Source organism: Centruroides sculpturatus, unplaced genomic scaffold, assembly GCF_000671375.1.
Source record: "Centruroides sculpturatus isolate CEXI.00-Female unplaced genomic scaffold, Cexi_2.0 scaffold239, whole genome shotgun sequence".
In the NCBI taxonomy this organism is placed as follows: Eukaryota; Metazoa; Arthropoda; class Arachnida; order Scorpiones; family Buthidae; genus Centruroides; species Centruroides sculpturatus.
In genome coordinates this window covers 59,602-69,326 of record NW_019384979.1, presented here as the reverse complement: position 1 = coordinate 69,326, position 9,725 = coordinate 59,602, and positions in this window count along the sequence as shown.

Genomic DNA, 9,725 nt, shown 5'->3' with positions numbered 1-9,725 from the left:
TGAAGGTAGTCCGGATAAGGAAAAATCCGGATAATCGAAACAAATACTTTAATTTGTCTTTTAANTTTGCTTGTACGATTCATTCGTGTTAATATCCACCGCTAATATCCAATATAGCTATTTTGAACAGGTCGCTGCACTACCTCCGAAATTTTCATTGCTTGTTCTGTGACAAACTGAATTTTGGTCTTATAAATTGAAATACCTAAAGGGGCGCCGGAATTTTCCTCCGCCCCGGGCGGCTGACACCCACGGTACGCCACTGCTTCAAGAGCAAGCTGTAATCACTTTGCCGCGAATGTTTGGCTCCAGCACAGCTGCAATCAGCAGTAAACATTTGAAATTCTTTTCAAAGATGAATTTTTTAACTCGCGTTTTTAACCCAGATTTTGCTTTTGTTCTTTTTAAAAAATTTTATTATTTTTATCTATATATATAAAAATGAATGTATGTGTGTGTGTCTGTCCTGCATGCATTACCACCGTTTGTCCGATTGCCATGAAGCTTTGGGAAGTTTTTTAACACTTTCCCGCGAAGGTTTCTGGCATAGTACATTTATCCTACGATAGATGGCGCGCGTGTATACGAGCATTTCACTGTGTGTTCGATCGATTTCAAATTGTGAAGACAATTTCCCCCCTCCAAAAAATATCTCTATATATGCATTTTGAACTGCTGTTTACGATATCCTCAGAGAAGCATACTGATTGCCTTTATCATCTTGATCATCCAGCCATTTCTTCTAAAGATAGTAAAATTGCCTGTATTAAGAGCAGACAAGAGTCCTGTACTGAGGACTTGATATGAAAGTTGAATGGTTGGATGTCCAAAACAGCCTATTGCTCTGGGGATTTGGAATCAATTCCATGAGGTTGAACAATCAAGAATTTTTTGGGGAATGGTTTGTCCTGGATAAGTTGGGGCCTGGCTGAATTTATGATGGGCATGATTAAATTGTAGTAAATTTGTATTAACAGATTTCAATTAATTTAGAATTTTTTTAAAAAGATCGATTCTTTTGTTTATTATTAAAATAATTAAAAACGAATATTCTAAATTTTATATTATAAATGAATTTTGAAAAAAGTTTCTATTCATCAGGGATGCATCTAAACCAAAACGATTGTTTCCTATCATCCTCTACTAAGATTTTTTACTGTTAATAGGAGCTTCATTATTTCTTTAATTAAAGAACTTTCAAATTTTTTTTTTAAAAGAATAAACGATTATTGCCAATTTATTTTTATATTTTTCAATACATAAGTTTTTAATGTGGAAATTTTCAACGGAAACAAATGGAGAAAATAAATACAGTAGAACCTCGATTATCCGGACTAATTGGGGATGAAGGTAGTCCGGATAAGGAAAAATCCGGATAATCGAAAATCCGGATAATGGAGGTCCGGATAATAGAGGTTCTACTGTACTTCTAATGTTTTCTAAATGTTTCTCCCCAAAATAGCATATGGCTGAATGAATTTTGATGTTTTATTTTTTTATTCAGATATTTTTTCACAGAATTTATAATAGCATGTAGCCTATGAGATCCAGATATTTTTATTCCAGTTTTTTAGCTATTTTGTTTCAGTTAGTGTTGGCAACACTGAAACTTACAGTGGCCATGTCATTGCTGTGCATGCCATATCTTAGTTGAGTTCAAATTGCTAGCTGGCATTTGTGATTATTTCATACTGTATATTAAATTTATTTAATCTTTAAAATGCCAAAAAGAAACTATGTGTTTACTGACGATTGAAAAAAGTTTGTGATCGTATTGACGAAGTGAAATATGAACTGTGCTTTTCAGAATTTTTGTAACTCATGATGGGTGTTCAAACATTAAAAATCACTTGAAATGTGCAAAACATAAGGCAAGCAATAGGAACTTCCTCAAATATATTGTCATATTTTAAATGTACCAATTTAACGATTTAAGTGACAAAGAATTTTTAAAAAGGTTCACACTAGTGATAAATATTAATAACTTCTTAATAATAAGATATCTTTAGTTCAGTTATTAAAAATTACTTTTAACTTATTGTTTTTGTTAACAACTACTTTATTTAGCCATTTCAATCTTAGGTACTCATCTTAGTAGGCCTAATTTTCTATTATGAGTATTTTCTCAAAATTGTCCCGGTTGGAGAAAAAAATATTATGGTAAGCCTAACCATTACAAAACTTGAAACAGATATGATAGCGTATAGACCAGTGGTTCTCAACCTTTTTTTACCCATGAATCCCTTTTCCTCTTAAATTTTTTTTTTTTTTTTTGTGGACCCCATAGCACAGGAAAAAAATCATATTTTTTGCAAATAAAAAAAAGAAAGGAAAACCTTCAGAAATGTCACTGTCAAGTGGCATGACACTGATGGTATAAAATTCTCCTAACAAACCCTGGATTTATAACCTCTCTTTGACCTTTGTCAATGAGATATATATATCGTATACATATTCAATATTTTAAATAATTTATATTTTAACCCTTATGCAAGAAATGAGTAATAAAGAAATTGAAAATATATATACTGTAGAAATTTAATTCTCAGTAAAACAATTGTTCTGAAGTAGAATTACCTTACAGACCACTAAAATATCACTGTGAACCCCAATTCTGTATTTTTTTTTTTTTCTGGACCCCCAGTAATGTTACACGGACCCCAGTTGAGAGCCACTGGTATAGACAGACACTACATGGTAACGTCACACAAAAATACCTAAATCTACCTATTCTTATCCCATGTAAACATATTATGTCCTAGAGCCTGATGAAGGTATATAGAGTGGTTATGAAGAATTGCCTAAGTCTTTACAGCATCATCCTGATTTTACATCAAAATCAACTTTGTACAGTAAGCCACATATTTAATATAAGATCCTGATTTAATTAGTGATCTAGAGTTACTAAAAAGCAAGGCTGAACTTCTTACTTTTAGGCTTCAACAGCAGAATCTTCTGGAAGAAAATGTCTATATATAGAAACTAACAAAAAGACTTAACTCCATTTTTCTGAATGGATAACCTTGTTGCCTGCATTGATATAAATAGTCTGATGACATCTTTGAGAATGGAGTATAATTTAAAAGACCAGACACTTTAATTTACTTGTTAGAGAAGCCTATGAAAACTTGAAAACGATGAAAATTCGCTGCTATCTGTTTCTGTAGGTCATGCTGTACATATGAAAGAACTATGAAAATATTAAATAGCTTCTTGAAAAAATTAAATATGAAGATCATCAATGACAGATATATGGAGATCTGAAAGTTATTGCCAGCTTACTTAGAATGCAGTTAGGGTATATCAAATATTGCTGTTTACTTTGAAAAAGAGACAGCTGGTCTTTACACTATATAAGATAGAAATGGCCTGGTGCCATTTCTTTCTGGCACTATATAAGAAAGTGATGCAACCTGGAAACAAGAATATTCGGTATATTCCTTTAGTTGCCCAAGATAAAATCTTACTGCCACCTCTATGTATTAAACTTGGGTTGCTGAAAAATTTTGTGAAGGCAATGAATCAGGAAGGAGAAGCTTTCAAGTATTCAAAGAGAAAATTCACACAAGTTCAAAGAGGGAATTTTATTGGCCTGCAGATTTGTAAACTAAAGAACAAAACCTTTATAAAGTTATTCAAGGAAATGAGAAAACAGCTTAGGAAGCTTTAAAATCTGTTGACAACTTCTTAAATAATTGAAACTATGATATAGCTGTTAGAAGTTCATTAACAACATACTGAGAATTAGGTTGCAATATATCACTTAAAATATATTGTCTTCCTCCCATGCATTTGTGATGCAGTGAGTGACAAGCATGGAGAGTGCTTCCATTAAGACATTTCAATGATGGAAAAAAGTTATCAAGGCAGCTGGAATGCTTACTGACTATTGTTGGAATGTGACAAGTGATCTCCAGAGTAGCCTACAAATGAAAAACAAAAAGACAGAAATGCTCAAGTAAATAGTCAAAGTTCTTTTATTAATTCTTGGTTACAAGATATACAATATAAAGTGTTTTGATGTCATAGTCTGGTTTCTTGCTCCCTTTTTGTTAGAAAATGACTATCTTGATAAAGGAAAGAGGCAACTTTTATTTTTTGTTGACCAGTGTTACAACCATTGACACTGTAGACACAGAATTAATTAACACACTTAAATATTTAGTGAGTATTTTTTGAAATAAATTTGTAAGTTTAGATTTATATAAAAACCACAAATATCCAAAATACACACATCAAAACAAGTGGGAAAACTACACTACTTAAATAACAAAACACATTCAACCAGATTAAACACTTTCAGACATACAGTACATTCATTATTCTGGTGCTGTCATCATAGTTACATACCATGACCTTGAACTACAACCACAGACAGACAAATCATAAACCTGCCTGGCAAAGAAGACTAAAACACAAATACATAAGATTAGACAACAAATAGGCAGGCTTACTCAATACACTAAACTTAGTGAAAGAAATTAGGAAAATATTCAGGAAAATTAAAATCACATGCACAGCACAAACAACACAATATATACATACAGGAATATGTTGTGACTTGGCTGGTAGTTTTTATTTGAGTATGTCAAAGATCACAAGGTCATCTGTCTTCTGTTTAAGAAGAAATAAATAAAGTAATCACTAACAGTGTAGTTCTCCTCAGTTGGGATTAAAAAAAGATTGCCAAAGACTTAAATACAAAACCTGTATGCTATGAAAACAAAATAAATTATTCACAAACAATGAGGCACTTTTCTACAGACAACTATGTGACCGTAGGGTCGGTGTCTCTTTGACACCACCGAGTCTCGCAGGACTTAGAAATTGCAACGTGACGTCACGCGAGTTTCTTTGTGCGTGTTTCTTTGCAAGCTCTTGGTGTATTATATTTGCTACTTGATTGTGTCTATGTAAGTAATCTGTCTGTGCCAAGAGCTTGCATCCAGAAGTGATGTGTTGTATAGTTTCTGGCATGATGTGACATTTTCTGCATGTGTCATTTGTGAGTGTTGTATCTTTGAGTATGNTTGTGAATAATAAATTTTACACACAAAGAAACTCATAAGTTCACGGTTAGCAGAGTTATTAATGTAATTAATTTTGATAAATATTTTATTACATGATAAAAGTTTTCATCTTAATAGCAGATAAATAAATTTAATTAATTTCAGAAAGCAAATTTATAGATTTATGAGTATATTAGTTTATTGAATTTGTAATTTTTATGAGAAGAATATATTTTCATAAAGCAAATTTTTGTCAACAGGACTTGTGATAATCTTCGTTGTATCAAATGTGATTTCAAAGTTTCATCCTTTGATAATTTTACTTGGAAAAACACAACAGATTATATTTTTTTAAGAAACAATATGCCTGATTTCAATAAATTAAAAGTGAATTTAGAAAGTAAACCAGGTATTGTAATTATTACATAAATTTTTCATTTCAATTAATTTTACAGTAAAGATCATAGATCCTTTCTATATTATTGTCTCTTTTCTAGGATATCGGGCATATAGTTGTCAATGTCAATACTGTTCAGTAAAAGACCTAACTCCAATCAAGACATTTACAGAACTTAAATGGGTGTGTGGTCATCACTGATTTTTATTAGTTTATGCATGTAATGATGCAAGGTGATGTTTTTCTATGTATTTATTTTCTCTCTCTTCAATGAAATACTTGATACAATGAGCACTAACTAATATTTATGAGTACAAATTTTGCAATAATATCAAAATTTCTGTGCACACTGATTAATGTTTCAGTCTCTATTTTCTTTGTTTTATTCATGTTATGTCTTTATTTACTAGAAAGATGCTATTTGTTTTAACTTAACTGTGCAGTTTAATAAATCTACATTATAATTGTCAATAAAAAGATCTATAATTTCTTTAATTAAAAGAACAATTTTATTTTTACTTTATTTTATGGTAAGACAACATTTTATTAACAGAAAACAAATAAAATAAAGTTAGTTAAGAAACAAATGTCTAATAACTTATATATTTTCTTATATCATATTAACTTCTGTTGTTTTATAATAAATGAAAGTGCTGATTAGGTTATTCAATATAAACACTTATTTAGGGGTAAATGTATGTTTTGTAGAACATTGGTATAATGATTGGATTAGCCAGAATAGGCTTATCAGATGAAAAATTGTTTTGCACAGAAGACTACTACATGTTTAAATTATTTGTGTTTTTACTTCAAGCCTATTCAAAGAAAGCAGCTTTTTTTATTGTTTCATTTAGATACCATATGGTACTATTATGCTGGAATGTATTTCAGTTGAGAAATAGTAAAAAATCTTGTCCTTATTTATGAGAGATTGTCAGGAATGAGGTGTACTCATAAACCAGTGTCATACTGTATATTGATATTAATATAAATATTATATTACGTAGGATATATAATAAAAATGTATATTGACTTGCAAATATCATACACTGATGCATTTTGAAATTATGAATCAGATAGATTAAAACTTATTCTTAGGAAGAAATGATCTTAAAAATATAATGAAAATATTTTTCATATCAAGTCTTAAATAATTGCAAAAATTGTAAGAAATGTTGCATATTTCTTAAAATTGTACAATGGTATATCCAAGAGTTTGAGAATAGGAGTAATACTCAAGGCAGATTTGGGACCAAAGCACATAGTAGTATTTCAGAGAATGTTACTTAGAATTACTTTAATTACCTAATTGAAGTTGTGCAATATTTACTTTTATTTTGAAGTAATCAAACTTTGTTCTAGTATCAAGAAGGCCACTTGATACCAGAGTAATATCAGCATAAGCCCCTGAAATTGTATAATAGAAAAAAACTATTATTTATGAAATTATATAATGTATGAATGAAATAAATAATTAAATTATTTTTTCGTTTTGAATTTAAAATGTAATTGAATTTTTGAACAATGTAATAAAGTTGAAGTTACATTGTAAGATCAAGCAATAAAAATAAACATTTAATCTCTCTTTGTCAATATTAAATTATTTTGTAGATCATTCCTTTATTTCCAAACTGCTTTACTGAATAAAAAATAATTCTGTTCCAGTATCGTAGATTAAAGGTAATAAGTTTAAATTCAAAGATTTTCTGTAAGGTAAAATGTTTTTGAGCTTTGACAAAAGAAATTATATATATATAATAAATTTTAAGAAGAAAAAATAAACACTGTAACAGTCAATAAATTTTTAAATTTCAAACATGTTCTATTTCTAGAGGGGTATAAAGTATTTTTATTCAGGTTTCAATGACAAAATATTATCAATTTTCTTTTTTTATTCCAATAAAACAGTTTGGAGATGTAGTTAGCTTCAAATAGGTGATCAGATTTCAACACAATATATTTCCTGACTGACTGTCATTGAAATTTGGATCTTTCTATAGTAAAAAATTACTTTTAATATTACAATTATCTTAAATTCTCATTAATTGAAAAACTTAATATTTGTATCTGAATAATAACCATATTTCTGATTCACTAGATTCTTACATATTGGTACTGCATATAGCAAAACAACATTTATTTTAGTTTTGATACTAGCTATTTAATTAAATTCTATAAGTATTAGTGTTTTCATTTAATTCGAAATTAACTGAATTACAGTATTGTTGTTAACCAAGACTCATTTAACTTATATTTAGTTTATCCAAGCTGAGTTGTATAAGACTTTTGTTAACAAAAACAAGAAGAATGTAATACAGTACAATATCATGGTCCACAGATGTACTTGAAAGTTTTTCTAGGTACTTTAGAAGTTTTTAAAAAATTTATTCTGGTAACTTCTCATGACAGCATGAATTTAAAGAAATTTTAACTGTAGTCATAAATTTGTATGTGCTTTAATAAGTACAGTTGTAAATAAAATAAAAATATTTTATTATCAATGATTTATGATGATTTAAATTAGACAAATTAGATTTACATGCATAATGACTTAATGTTATTTCTTATCTGAGTGTTTTAATCATCTGGATAATCAGGATTGTACTGTTAGTATCTAATTTAATTAAATGTTTTATCTAAAAAATTAATGAGAACTCTGAGGTTAATTATCAGATGAAAACTATTAGATATTTTATTTTTGTAAAAAGCAAGTTTTTCCATTAATATCTGTTGTTCATTAAAAAACTGAGCTTTTAATGCTAAAGTATTGAATTAATAATTCCATTTGTATTCAAAAAGTTTATTTGATAGTAATGGTATATAAGAATTTTTAGTGTGTTTTGAGATATTGAGAATATATGTAGCTACTTCTACCAGTATTAAGTTAATCATGCAAATACTGAGTATTAATGGATAAGTTCCAAGCAAATTCCATCTATATACCTGTATTGTATATGTGCTTGTGTACATTAATATAAAAATATTGATTTTAATTTAATTTGGATATCATTAGAGTGAATAATTATTTTGATTTTAAGAAGCAAGTATAAAAATATAGTTAACCTCACTATATGACACTACAGTAGAGCATCGATTATCCGAATACTGGTCATCGAAAACATTGGTTAACCAAAAGCGTCCAGTTGGCAAATTCAAATTTCCGCTAGTGCTTTCGCAGCAATCTCCCCCTCCCTGCCAGCCTAAACTGTAAGCCTACTTCAATGTACTACTTTATGTAAGATATGTATTTATAAGACATGTGATAGAAAATATGTACAGTGCAGTTTTGTGTTTAATATATTTTTTCATAGATGATCAGTTATCCGAAAAATCAGGCATATGAACAACCCGTCCTGAATTGTTTTGGATAATCGATGCTCTACTGTACATATATGGAGTATTAAAGCTTGTGTAATGATGGTTTTCTAAGAACCATTTAGGTCATAAAAATAAGGATCTCTCTAATATGTTTAGTTCTGCCTGTATATTTTACAGTTACAAAAAGTGATATTTTAAATGTACTGTATGTACAGTACAATGAGAGTGTCTGCAATATGTTTTACCTCTGTGCATCTAAGAGTTAACCTAACCATTGCCATCAGGGTAAAATAAGACCTTACTATATATATTTTTAAATTATTATGTAATAATAATTATATTAATACAATAAAAATTATTATTGAAAGTTAAAAGTTTAATGAAATTAAACTATTAAATTTCATTATAATAGATTTGTTTTTAAATTAGAAATTCGTGATAAATGAAATTTAATGCAATGTAAACCAATAAATTATTACTATTTATTGAAAATGTGAAAAATAATTTTTAATAAGAACTACAATCTTGCAGAACTGTAAATATAAGTAGAGTATGATTAAAATTATGTTTAGTAAATGTTAATTTTCATCAGTGGGTTATTACATTATTTTTAAAGATTACTAATCGTTGATAACAGTACTAAGACGATAGGTGATCAGTCTACTGCTCTGGAAAACTCATGCTCAAATCAGATCAAACCTCAAATAAATTTTTGAAAAACAAACATTTGTATGCTTTGTTTAAAGTATTTACTGATTTTTACTTTTCTGGTTCGTTATAACAGGGACGATCGGTAAAAAATGTGGAGTTTTTTTCCTTTATGTATGGATGTTATTGTGTGGGGGACCACGATTTGTTCACCCTCTTTGAAACTATAACTTCTGTGCTTTTTGTGGAAAATTTCTGAAATTTTGCAGGGAGGTTTGTGTATTAGAGGATTAACGCTATTAAATTTTGGTGGTTAAAAGTCAACGGGTGTCCTGCGTCGTATTCGAGTGGGG